The 13,925-nt window shown below is 33.2% G+C and overlaps 1 protein-coding gene across 1 annotated transcript in view; it reads left to right on the top strand.

The window, feature by feature from the left end:
* Window positions 1-7,479: 7,479 nt before the first annotated feature.
* LOC119631322 (serine/threonine-protein phosphatase rdgC) overlaps window positions 7,480-13,925 on the top strand; it is a 73,007-nt gene continuing 66,561 nt past the window's right edge. The window contains exon 1 of the mRNA XM_038023427.1: window positions 7,480-7,682. The gene's annotated coding sequence lies outside the window, so the exon portion shown is untranslated. The remainder of the gene's footprint in view (window positions 7,683-13,925) is intronic.

The following is a 13,925-nucleotide window of genomic DNA, read 5'->3' as shown; positions in this document are numbered from 1 at the left end:
CCCCCCCCCCCCCAAAAAAAAAGAACAAAAAATAAAAGAACTCAATATTCATATTCTATAATAAGGAGTAGATGCGGCTGATTTTTCTGTTTTTAGAATAAAAATTTTTGTCGTATAGGCCTGTGGGCGTTGTAGGCGTATCGTTTGAAAAGTCTATATCAGTATAAAATTCTTTTACTAATTTGTAGGCAATATCTAGGACATGGCTGGGCAGACGTACAGACGGACATGGTTAGGTGCTTTTCAAATTTGAAACTTATTTTATGGGGTTTTTGAAGCCTGTGTCTGCGCCTTACCAAACTATTGAAAAAAAAAAAATTTAATTTTGATACCCTATAATGGTGAATATTTTCTATTATTGTACCAGTGCTACAGTATCGCCCATCAAATATATATTCAAATTTTTCTGCATCTAGCTGCTGTCACTTATGAGTAATGAGTAAGAAATCAATTTTTTTTTTTTTTTTTTTTTGAAAAGCTGAAGCGTTATCAGTTTACATAGTGCTGAGGGCGCTTCCTTCGACCGATTTGACCCATTTTCAATTCCAACCTGCGTGCATGAGTTTCCAATGTTTCTGCCAAATTTAAAGTCGAAGGTTTATCTTTGCGATCAGGAGAATGTTTACAACAGACATTGGACAGACAGGTGGACATACTTAAATCGATTTGGAATTCGGTGCTAATCAAGAATATATATATATATATACAGTTTGTGGAGTCTCTGCTATTTCCTTTTGGTCGTTGGAAATGTTTCGGCAAAATGAATATATTCCTCATGCTTCGGTGAAGGGTATAGAAAAGCATATTGCGATTAGATAATCCATGCTCACGTTGTTCTTATCATACAATTCTTCTTTAAACATTTTATTGAAATCATTTTTGTTAAGGTTACGGTTAAGGAATATGTCCCTCATGCTTCGGTGATCGGCATAAAAATAATCGACTAACCGAATAACTGGACGGAGAGATATACTTGAATATGCTTTAGATGAATTAAAAATTTATAAGAAATGTTTGAATTTCTAACTTTTGTAATTGTTGACGGGTATTAAAGTGTATAGAGGCCCGCTAATAGCCTCATAAAATGCATTAAAAGACACTATATATTACGTAAACCATGATATATTATATTTCGACAAATTAAATGTATTGCGTACTATTATGTTCACCGAATATCTAAAAAATTATGTAAAAAATTGTGTCTCTTAACCTGAACAGTTGTAAATGTGTATGAGTAAGGGAAAGTTTCACAAGCATTTATATAGCGAACGACATCACTTCGATTTCTGCACTAACTAGTTAACGGGTTTCCATTCCCATTGGAGAGACTAAATAACCCCAAGCTGACCATAAATAGTTACATGATAAAAGCATATAAGTATATTAAAAAAAAAAATAAAAAAAATATATACATATGCATAACAATAAGTCATTTAATTAAATAACCTTGAAACTTGTTAAACAGTGGAAACAGTTGTCGACATTAAAAGCATATCAGGATATATTCTCTATATTCTTTACAAATGCTCAACTATAAAAGACGTCTAAGGCGGCTGTTAAGAGTAGACTTTGAGATATTCCGAGATTTAATAAAAGCATTTTTAACTTTTTTATGTTCAGTTATCGATGCACATATATTATATACATTGTTCATAATGATCTACATAAAATAACTGCAGACCTTTCCTAGCAACTACCACTAAAGAATATGGAGAGTTTGTATAGATTGTTTTTATATCATTAGTTACCGGCCAGAGTCGAGCAGTCGAGTAGGTATGTGTTGTTCTCGAAAGCTAACAGTGTGTCCCTTAGGTGAACTTATGTTGTGTTTGCAACTTAAGTTTAATTTAAGTTTAATTTAGATTCGAAGTGAAAATGTTGGGGATGTACGGATGGATATCTTTGCTCAATCAATTCGAGATTTGCTTTGAAGTCATCAACAACTTTTATCGATTTACGAAATAAGGAAAAGTGAAACAAGTTAGCAAGGTGCAATTCCAAATGTTTGGGATTAAGTTCAAAAATGCAGTTGTTTGCTCTTTTTAGCATGTATATACCTATGTGTGTATGAAGACCGTTTTGAGGCATTTTTACGTTAAATTTTAAAAAAGCTTTATAAAACTTGAAGTTTCTCGTAAAGGCTGTATAAACGGACTTTGGTGCGGCTTAATAATTTCATACTATACAAGTTTACATATTTTTTTATAGCAAGTTAATCAGAATTTTTTCGTACTGGAGTGTACCGGATTTCTTCCGCCTTGGTTTTGTGAAGTGTAAAAATTTAAGAAAATAAATTATAGGCGATTTCCTTGATCATACTGCGATTCTAAGGTCATTTAATTCGATCAATCTATACGTCTGTCCACTACTGTAACGCGGTCGCAAAAATTGATGCAGACACCTGAGCCACGGCATGTTCACTCGTAGCTTATACCTCTGAACTGAATGTGATAACGGATTTTATTTACCTATAAACAAGTCCACATTTAGCAACAAATTTTTACAATTCTAATGTACTGGTTCGAGTTGGTGAATGTCAAAGTTTAGCCCATAGACGATTTTTGTATTCCACTTTTATTTCTCCTATTACCTCAATTAAGACTAGAAATACCGATGCTTTTCTTGTAACTATTTCTACCTAATGGGATCATTTTGTTCCCCCGATTTTTGTCGACTTGACGCAGCCGTAAAAGTTACCACAAATATCCTTTGATCGATTAAGAATCCAATGTTATCAGCTGCCCACATACGTATACGCCCATCGGAAATGAGAAACTTAAATAAGCTAAGAAAAAAATAACGATAATATTTTCATATTATCGTCTATAACGTTCGACCTTATATTCGGATAAATTGTTAACTAAATGTTTATCAAAACCATCTGCATAGCCTCGAGCCTCAGTTTATTAATACGTTCACAATCCACGATTCACTTTGAATCCCAATTTATTTCCAAATTATTTGCAATCGGGTTGCAAAAAATGCTAAATTTATGGCAAGTGTTTTCGGAGTGAACGTGAAGGTGATCTTGATGAATATTTGGGCCACAGGTTTTCAGAAATATCTTCACGGGATCGAAATTTATAGATAGAGATATGAAAAGTAATATTCGCCATTTCTCGTTTTTTCGTCTCATGTTTTCAGTCTCTTCTCTATTGCGGACGTGCAAAATTTCAGATTTCTATTTTCTTTTTTATGATTGGCGTGGCAAGTCGATAAAAGCAACCGGACCAAATAATGGAGACAGCTATATGTGATGGGCATCTTGAAAACTAGATCACGTCGGAAAAAAGTGATTGTAAGCATTGAAAGGTATTTTCATATAAACAGAAGTCATCACAAAATTATTTGAAAATCGAAAATTATTAAGCATCAAAATGATATACTCGGCAGTGCTAGTGTTAAACAAGACACTTAAGCTGAAAAAGGATAATGAACAAGCAGGAAAATTGTATTAGGTGGTGACTGAATACCATCACTTATACCCATTATAGTTATTGCAAAAAGGACCAGAACAGGAGGGGGACTTTATTTTTATACTACGTAATATGGAGTGGGCGCAGGTGATTTTTTCCCTTTACAAAATAAAAGTTTTGGTCGCATAGGCGTATCCTTTGAAAAGTTTGGATCAAATCCAAATTCTTTTGCAAATTTCTAAGCAATATCTTGCTTTTTCGCTAACGGGACAATGTTTACCAGAAATACTACACAGTTACGTTGACAGATAAATGGATAGACGAACTAAACGGGCATGTTTAGGTGCATTCCAAATTTGAAACTGGCTAAAAATTTATATACTTCATTGGCTCTTTCAAGCTTGTTTCTGCGCCTTATTTAGGTATTAAAGAAAAAATTAAATTTTGATCTATTATAATATTGGGTAAACATGGCGAACATTTTCTATTTCTGTACAAGTGCTACAGTATCGCCCATTGAATAAGCGTTCAAGTTATTGTGCATTTATCTGCTTTAGCTTATGAGTAACGAGTAATAAATCAATTTTTTATTCTTTTTGAAAAGTCGAGCTTAACCTCAGTTTACATAGTGCTGTGGGCGCCTCCTTCGATCGATTTGGCCCATTTTCAATACTAATCTGCGTGCATGAGTTTTCAATATTTCTGCTAAATTTAAAGTCGAAGGTCTATTTTTGCGGCCATGAAAAATGTTTACAACATACATTACACAGACGCACGGACAGACAGACAGACAGACAGACAGACAGACACGCTTAAATCGAGTTCTTGCGAAATTTGATGTTGATCCAGACTATAAATAAATACGATTTGTCTTTGATGCTTCCTTTTGGGCGTTGCAACTGTTTGGATGAAATGAATATACCCTTCATCCTTCGTCGATGAGTATAATAATAAAAGGAACAAAAGCACATGCATACAGTGCAAAGTCCTTCCACGATTCTAGTAAATAATGTGCCGATGATGACGATGATGATGATGATGATGATGATCTACGGATGATATTCGATGATTGGTGTAAAAATTCCAAACTCCACTAGAAAACAACAGTAACTGATAAGAAGTTTTAATTATGTACGAGTGTTAATCAGTTTGCCGAAATCCCAGTTACAGGTTATACTTAAAGGAGTTGAAGTTCCGTTTTATTTTAAAAATTTTAAAAGAAGCCAAGTAAGTCAATGCTAGCAAATGGGTTCCAAAGATACACCAACGTTAACTCGTATGCACGCTTAATCGGCTAATTATCTGTGTATTTGTGTACTTAAATGTAAACGAAATTTTCACTATCGCAAGAGCAAAGCACAGTTGAGATTGTGTACATACAGCCAAAGATAAAAAGACATATCCATCGGAGATTTTCATAATATTATGAGAAACTTTACTTAATCAACCATTGAATATTTCAAACAATTTTCGGCAGACAACAGAACGGAGTAAAATGGTTTTGCTTTAAAATTAATTATTTGCGACAAAAGGTCAAGGGCAAAGTATAATTCTACTCTGCATGTTTGTCCAGGTTGGATCGATTCAGAGTAGGACAAATAATTGGAGGGACAAGAATGCCTAAATTAATTCAAAATTTGATACTGATCCGCAATATGTGCACGTTTTGCATAAAGTCGCTGAAACTTTCTTCTCGATTTTGAATTGAAATGATATTTCGATATTTTATAATATTGGATGGACTTGGCTTTCCATTGCTTCTTTCATTTTTGAAATTGAATATATGAAGAAGTTCTTGTTCTTGCATCTGCTACAGTTTATGAATAATAAGCGAAGCATCCAGTATGTCATCAGTTCAAAACGGACAAAACTTGCAATGTGTTTACTGAATCTGGTATCTTCGTTTTCGTAATGGGGAGAATGTGCGTTGCAGACATGTTAGACAGAAGGGTACAGCCATATATATTCAAAATTTTCCGCTGATCAAGAATACATATATATACAGTAGGTCAATAGGGTCTACATACAGTATCGAAAATTGCAGTTTCTCTTAATAAAAACCTTCATTTATGGATTAAAGGTCGAAAAATATGTCTGAGAAGAAAGAAGAACTTATATGAAATAACAGACACGTCAAGACTTTATTTGGAGTTAAGGTGAAGTTATAAGCAAAAAAAGCAGTTTAATCCCATTAAAAAAAAAAAAAAACAATAAAAAAGTCCACACACAACACACAATGAAGGGTTCGAAAAAAGAGTATTTTTCTGTTTAACTGTACTTAGTTTTGGTATTTGTTTTCGTACGTGGAAATAATAATTTACTAATTAAAGTGAGTTTTCTTATTTTTTTCTTTTCAAAATGTCACAAGATATATGAAAATGCAAAGCAATTTCTCAAGCGACTAGATATGTGATTATAAAGTTAGGAAGAAGTAAAGAAAAATCGTATGGCGAAGTAGGAAAAGTAATTGCAGTTAGCCTCACCACTCTTCAAATTGTTCTAAGAAATTCCAGTGACACAAATACCACACAAAACCAGTACCGATCGGGTGAAACAAGCAAACTGACAAAGCATCAAAATCGAAATGTTTTGAAATTGTAACAAATGAACCCAAAACTAGTGACGTTTTGTGCGATTGAAAAAGAGCTGGAAAAATATAAGCCAACTGATGACATCTACCCCGGAACGGTTCATACAGTTTTAGGAGCCAAGGTTTTTTGTGGCCGCATTCCAAGAAAATACGATTTATAAATGAAGATAAAATGGCGCGACTTCCAAGAAAGCGATAGATCAATTTTTTTGGAAACCCGTAGGTTGTGGTGACGAATCTAAGTTGGATACGAGGGCGAACAAAAGGTAAGAAGGAAACTTAATATACCGATACCAATTCAAAATTTATTACTAGCAGCAAAGGACGATGGAGGGTCTGCCGTGGCTATGAACTTTGCGGAAACCGGTTTCGGGATGCTTTGCTTTATTGCTTTACATTATTGTAGCGCGTTTACAACTAACAGAACAGCACTAATTTTGCGCTCATTTATTAGAATTCTGATAATATTTCGATTCTCATGCTCTGTCAGGCTATTTAGTTGGCTTGGTCGATGCGTATTTTCCGCGGTTATTTGGACAGTAGCACGGCTTTATAAGCACTTTTCTAAATTCCTGACAAGCGCTGTGAGATTTTAAGGAAAGGAAATCACAAAAAATTCACTTTTATTAATCAATTACTACTCAAATGTACGAAAACAAGTGCAAAAACTAAGTACCGTTAACTTTTTTATCGTCTTCTTTTAATTTCGAAAGTTCTCTTAATATGTTTACGCTGTATTTAGACTTTTTTGTGGTATTCATGGAACTAAAGTGTATTTTTCGCTTACAACTTTATCTTAAAGCAAAGCAAGCAAAGTCTTCAAATGTTATTTAATAGAAGGTTTTGAACTCTCAATTCATAAATGCACTTTAATTCTTCGTACTGTATGTAGACTTTACTGGGCTAATGCTTATGAATAATAATTTTTATAGATTCTATAACTCTGTTGTCGGTATTGCACACATATTAACAATAAGGTAATTATCCTTTAATGATTTGAGGTAAGAATTGAATTCCGAAGAGTGCCTAACAGTCGTCGTTTGCTTGAAGATTAACAAAAAACTTTCCTTCTTCTTTAAGTTAAATGTTCTCTTCAAACATAATGAAATATGTATAAATTGTAATGAAAGGATGAAGAATTTTCTATACTTTTGTCTTCACATCTGCTCTTTATGTTAATGTGAGACAGTCGTCTAATGTAGAAACTGTTACTGCAAAACCACAAACAAATACTTATTTATTTACTTGAAAACAAAAAAAAAAAATTCTTATTATCTATGTGTACGAAAAAAAAAAAAAAAAGAAAAAAGAAAAAAAAAACCTACGGATACGAATCATATACGAAGCGTGATAGCATAGAAAACGGAAAATTTTTCGGAAAATACGAAAAGCAGCATATCAAACATATACTTTCAACCAGCTGCGAAATGGTTAAAATAAACAGTTCTTCGCGGCTAGTTAAACGAAACGGTTGTTTTGTGAAATACATTTTATTTGAGGCAATTAGTGAAGCCCTTACCATATGTGTGAATAAAAGAATTATAAGAAATAACGCGTGTCTTACATGTTCACCGTTTTGCACATGTTTTGTTTATGTTTACTCTAATGTACATGCATACATATCGCGTTAGAAAGATGCAGAAAACGAAAGAGGAGTCAAATTATTCTCTGTAAAAGTATTTGTTTTTGTTGATTTTTTTTGCTTTTTTTTTTTTTTTTTTTTTTTTTTTTTTCATTCTTTTCTTCTGCTCCATATTTTGGTTTTTGTGATCGCGTGTTTATACATATCTATAAACATATAGATATGCTGTGTGCTTTCTTAATGCGTTAGCCGTATGAAATGAAATTAAAAAATAAAAATATGTAAAAAGCCGGTTTCAACGCTCAACATGCATTCATTCAACAGCAAACATATTTAACAATAAGCTAATGGCTCGCTCTCTCTCTCTCTCTCTCTATATATATATATATATATATAAAATGCCTTTGTAGTAAGGCGTTTTTAAACACATTCACTAATGTTTGCGTTTTATTTGAATGGTAAAATAAATAAACGTTGGCAAGTATTTATTAAATAATAAAAACAAATCAAGCGAAAGAGTTCAACTCTTCGGTCTTGAGTGAATGAAAGAAAAATGAAATTTCTAACTTTGCTTGCCCAACTCCTTCGCGTTAATTGACGATAATTTGTAAAAATATTTTCACATGTAAACAAAAAAAAAAAAAAAAAAAAAAAAAAAAAAAAAAAAAAAAAAAAAAACAAAAAGAAAAAGAAAAGAGGAAAAATATTAATAAAGCAACCACAGTCGTAGCATAAGGATATATATATATATATAGTTCATAATGCTGATTACATTTGACTTCATATTTAGTTGTCTTAAAGCGTTTAAATGTATAAAATTTTGTTATTTTTCTTTATAAATATGTTTCATGATCCATGTGAAAGCACTGTAATCGCCTAAAAACGAAGCATTTTTTTCACATTGTTTTCTGGATGGAAGGAAGGAAACGTGATCAAATACTAATATGCGAGGAGGAACAATAAAAAATATGTAATCTTTTGTTAATAATGTTTAAATGAATTAATGTTTAATTAATTAATATGTTTTCTTAAATATATTGTACAGAAATTTGCGTGTATATCGTTGCAAGTATACTGCGCGCCATCTGGAGTTTTGGGGAAGACACGTTTAAAATTTTGAAACTTAGATATGCTTTGTTTTTTATTAATTCCTAGGAGCAGCGTCCGATCCTAAGACCCTGTTCAAAAGTTCTTTCTTGTTCCGTTTCGTGTTCGATAGTGCAGTCTTTTGCTGCGTCTGCGTCAAGGACAGAATCGTATGTGTTACACCTTATGTGCTATAAAATCATAGAGAAAGTTGACTAACTAAATTTATAATTCTGGAAACGAATCTCAGAATTATTATTAATAATTTTATCTCAAACTTTTAATTTCATGGCGGAAGCGTATACTTCTTTCGAATTACTCCTGACGTTCAATTCATTCAAGGATCGCCTCCATAAACGATGAATTAATGAATTCTCGTTTGGAAATACGTTTCTGCTAGTTCATTAGAGAAGTTAGATGTCACTAAGTAAAATAAATTAGGCTCAGGTATTTGGTTTAGAGCGCCTGAAGAAGAACTCAAAATTTCATGGTAAATATTTCTCTCAGATGATGAACTATCTCTTCTACGCTCTCCAAGACTCAAAGCATTTATGAAAGCGATAAAGTCACAAAACAAACACTATAGTGGAATGCTCAGACTAGATTGCCATGGAAAGGTTTGCTTCCATGAGAGCCCTTTTATAAATGGTGCGATCTAAAGATGGACCTATGTGATCCAAATTGCCCAAGGTTGATTTGCTAAGGACAAATTTTCGTTATAAAATATTAAAAATTAGACCTTCTTGGTATGTAAGGGCTTATATTCCATTGGAACCCTTCTATGGGTTAAGATTGAAAAAATAGATCTACATGGTCTCAATTCAGCAAGATTAATCTTTATTGCAAATTATTATTATAAACTAATTTTTTACTATGAAATTTCAAAATTCATATCTTCTTACCATGCAAAGATTCAATTTTCGTAGGAACGATTACATTAGGAGGAGTTCAAAAAATGGGTCAAGTTTTCCAACCAATTAAAAATGTCGAAATACTATCCCTAAGCGATTATCATCTCAAAATACTAAAAATTACAAAATTTTTTCTTACAACGACTTATTAAAGTAGGCCGTTATATGGGGAGTGCTCGAGAAAGTGATCGCATTTGCTCTCCGGCGTAAACAGACCGGTGTACCGAATTTCACCAAAACATCTTGAAAATTTCGACCTATAGGTTGAACACAAGAATACATGGATAGACATCGGACGGACAGAGCGACAGGTACGTTTGCATAATGTAATTCGGGCCTATTTTAATCCCTTCTGGAAGTTACATATGTCCACACGAACCCAATATACGATTGCACCACAAATTGCGTAGGGTATAAAGACGCGCTATATTTGTGGCTCGGTATAAGCATACATCTTGCTCTATATGTATGTGCCGTGCATTCCACATATTATGCCTGGGTAATTATACGAACTACAGCCTGTAAATATGTACATGTTTCGTCTGATTTAGCGGGATTTATAGGGCTTGGGCCGATTTAGCTCCAGACTTTCTTTCTTCCTTGAAACTAAAAAAAATCAAACATAATAACATTAGAAAAGAGTCCTCATTAATAATTTGATTTATAGCAGTAGTGTTTTAGTTGTTTTAGTCTGTCCAAGTGCAAGTTGACTGGCAAAAGCATCTTCAAATGGGATCAAATGTTTTCATTTTTCCAAACCTCTTTTGCACAAAAATTAATGGTAGCTTCTCGCTTTATATGTATGCATGTAGATTAATCGATTTTGTCTGTCTCACATATCTATTTCTAATTTTTTAAACTTCACTTTGGCTTAAGCCGCCATACGACAGCTGAAATACTCAAATCCCATCCCATTTAAGTTTCATCGACACTACTGAGTCTACTAAGCGTTCAAAAGAAGCCATCCTTTCTTTCTACTGTTTACACTACTATGCAAATCGTGTTAGCTAACTCTCGATATTACGGTTTCAAAAAATTGTAACTGGGCTAACAGGTTAACAGTTAAGTATGTAATGGGCACTTTCAAGATATTAAAAATCTTTGTGGTGTATATAGGGAAGCCAGATGGATGGAAAATTCAAACACAAAAGTAATCACATGCTGTCTAAAGAATTGCTAATCGTTGGTTTGAAATTATTATATAGTTTGATGGCTACGCTTGTTTTAAACTTGCTGAAGCATCAAATATTCGTTCGTTGCCGTCCCCAGAAGGGAGTTCCCTCTGGATCTAAGTGATGGCTATTTTTCTACTTATTAGATGACGCTATCTCGTTTACCACAATATACCGTGAAACTAATTTTCGGGGATCTATGTAAAATTTTAAAGGCAGTTAGCCAATAAATCATCTCATCCAACGCTATATTCTTCCAAAACGGATTTAGCAACATCGATACTTCTCCCTACTAACTTCTGAAGGTGTGTTGAACTTAATGCTTTAACAGAATTTCGAATCTCTAGTAATCAATCGAGTAGGTAATCTGTGTGTTCTAGTTTATAATTTTTCAAAAATAATTCCCTGCGCTTATGTATTACAGATGCGAAGGATTTTCTGAAAAAATCAAAGCTCCTTAAATACGTATAATATATTATATGTGCAGTCATGTTATGATATATGTACTAGCACACACTGTAAATGAAGTACGCATGTACATATATATATATATATATATATATAATATTTATTTTACGACTTTTGAGTGATTACTGTTTATACACTACGATATGTGTGTAGGTCGTAAAGCAGATGCTGATGGGAATTTATGTTGCACATTTGTATGATCCTGATAAATATTGGATCAAATTTTTAAATCAATGTTTGCTAAATTTCGTAAGTTATTCATAAAATTTCTACTTTCCCATAGGAGGAAAATATGTCCTTAGCTTAAAGTTTTACTATGAATTTTGCGGTTTTGAAACTCCCATAGACGTCACGGGCCGAAGGAGACGATTAGGCAGTAAAGAATGGCCCAGACATCATGGGATGCCCATTCGCTAAGGTACATTGCTTCCGCCCGTGCATTCGTATAAGGGTAAAGTACGCGCAATTCTTTTAGATATAATTGTCTGTAGAGTATTTATGAGACAAAATTTTAAAACACACCACAGCCAAACTAGTTAGCTCAGTTCTCACTAATTGCCACTTTACTAGTAGTAGAGGTCGTATTAGATAGTTACACAGACCGTGAGGACAATATATACACATCACGTTACATAGAAGAGAGCGAATGAAGTTCTCTCTCAAAGTTTTACGATGCAAAGTTAGGTTTGCTATGAAAGGGTTATAAGAGGAGGATTTTGCATTTCTATGCGATCCATTAAGCGATTATTTACTCGTGAAATTCAAGAATTTCGAATTGGTCAACTTCTTTCCTTCATTTCTACGATTTAATTCCTTGATAATTTTGAATACACATTTTCTCTCCTACATGAGTTGAAGGTGCATTTTGTGTTATTATACTTTATGCAATTTTATTACAGTTTATATTTTACAGTTTTAATTTTATTGTATTTTACCACTTAAATGTTATTAAGTTATAACTTTGCCAAAGCACGTACTATTTTCAATGTTTGTCCTTTTGATATTTATACACTATACGTTAACATATTCATATCAATAAGTGGAAACAGGTACATTAAATTTGCTTTTGCGTACGCAATAATAAACAAGAGATCAAATTGTACGAACCTGTTCATATGAGGCTCTATTGATTTAAAAAATTCTTCCTTAAAAATATGTTAGAAACAGCAAAATGAAGTGTAAAAGTTTTCTTTAATTTTCTTGACTAACTATTTATAGGTTCATTAAAAAGATCCTTCTATGTTTGGAAAAACAAAAAAAAAAACCATTCATATATATTTCCTTTAAGCCTTCGTTATGTTGCGTCAATAATAAAAAAAAAACAAGTAAAAAAATTATAGTCGTGCGACGCCGACTATTACACACCCTACACCTTTTCGCCTTGCACAAACATTTATTATTTGTTCCTTTTGGCAACAATACATCAAAGAGCCATAATATTCATGAAAGCCCGCATTTTGGGAGGCTAGATTTTCTCTCCACATAAGAGTGAGCGTTTCCTGATAGCGCCTGTATGTGAGTATGGGTCCAAAAAAAATACACCTATGTAATCCAAATTCGCTACCGGTCATTTTTTTTTTGCTTAAACGCTCCTAAGAATTATTAGGATATCATGTGATTATTTTATATGGAGCGGGGCCAATGCGGTTCTAATTAGCTTCAATTTTTTTTTTTTTTATTTAATTACTATCATGAGCAAATGTTCATCGCAAAAAAATTAAAGTTTTACGTTTTATGAGAAACCTTATATGTGGTGGCATTCAAAAAATATACCTACGTGGTTCAAATTTGATCAGATAGATTTCTTTGCCAATTTACTGTGATGAGCCAATTTTCATCATGAAATATTGGAAGATCGATCTTTTTACCATAAAAAGCTTTAGTTTCTGCAAGAATGGTTACATGAGAGTAGGTTCAAAAAACTGCCCCGGCAGGTTCATACTTTTCACACCGATTCGCGATGCCGAAATTTTGCTGAGAAATTTTGAAAATTGCAATTTTCTTCCATATAACGGCTTTTCAGAATTGGGCGTTATATGGGGAGTGGTCGAAAAGTGGACTGATACGAATCATTTTCAGCAGTGTTCTTCCTTAGGCCAAAGCACTTACGTGTCACGTCAAGCTTCATCAAAATATCTCAAAATTGCGATCCGCAGCTTGAACACGTATATCAATGGACAGACAGACAGACAGACAGACGGATAAGAAGGCTTAGATCGATTTAGAAAGTAATTGTGAATCGATCGGCATAATAAAAGGTGGGTCCACCTTAACTCCCTCTGGGTGTGGCATACGTTCTTACTAATTTAATCTATTCTGTACCACATGTGATGTAAGGGTGTGAAGATAAATTCGAATTTAACTAGTAAAGACACCTACCATTTCTATTAACATACCTCTGTTAACGACTTAACAGAGCTCATGTTAAATAATTACAATTGAGATATGGTTGGTTTGAAAGCCTAATCCGTCCATATTAACAAAAAGAAAATATTTTTGTGGACATTTCATGAATCCATATAAAACTACCTTTCAAACAAACTAAAAAAATTCAAATTCTGCATATGGAAACTATTTTTAACGGTATTTGAAATTCAGTATGTTAGCGAAACCTGCATATGAAAAAACACCCAAATTTGACACTCTAGTGCGGCCAAACTAGAAAATGTCGCCTATATTCACCTATATCACGTGAATCTA

This window comes from Glossina fuscipes, unplaced genomic scaffold (assembly GCF_014805625.2).
Source record: "Glossina fuscipes isolate IAEA_lab_2018 unplaced genomic scaffold, Yale_Gfus_2 1, whole genome shotgun sequence".
NCBI classification, from domain to species: domain Eukaryota; kingdom Metazoa; phylum Arthropoda; class Insecta; order Diptera; family Glossinidae; genus Glossina; species Glossina fuscipes.
This window is presented reverse-complemented; position numbering and strand designations above follow the sequence as displayed.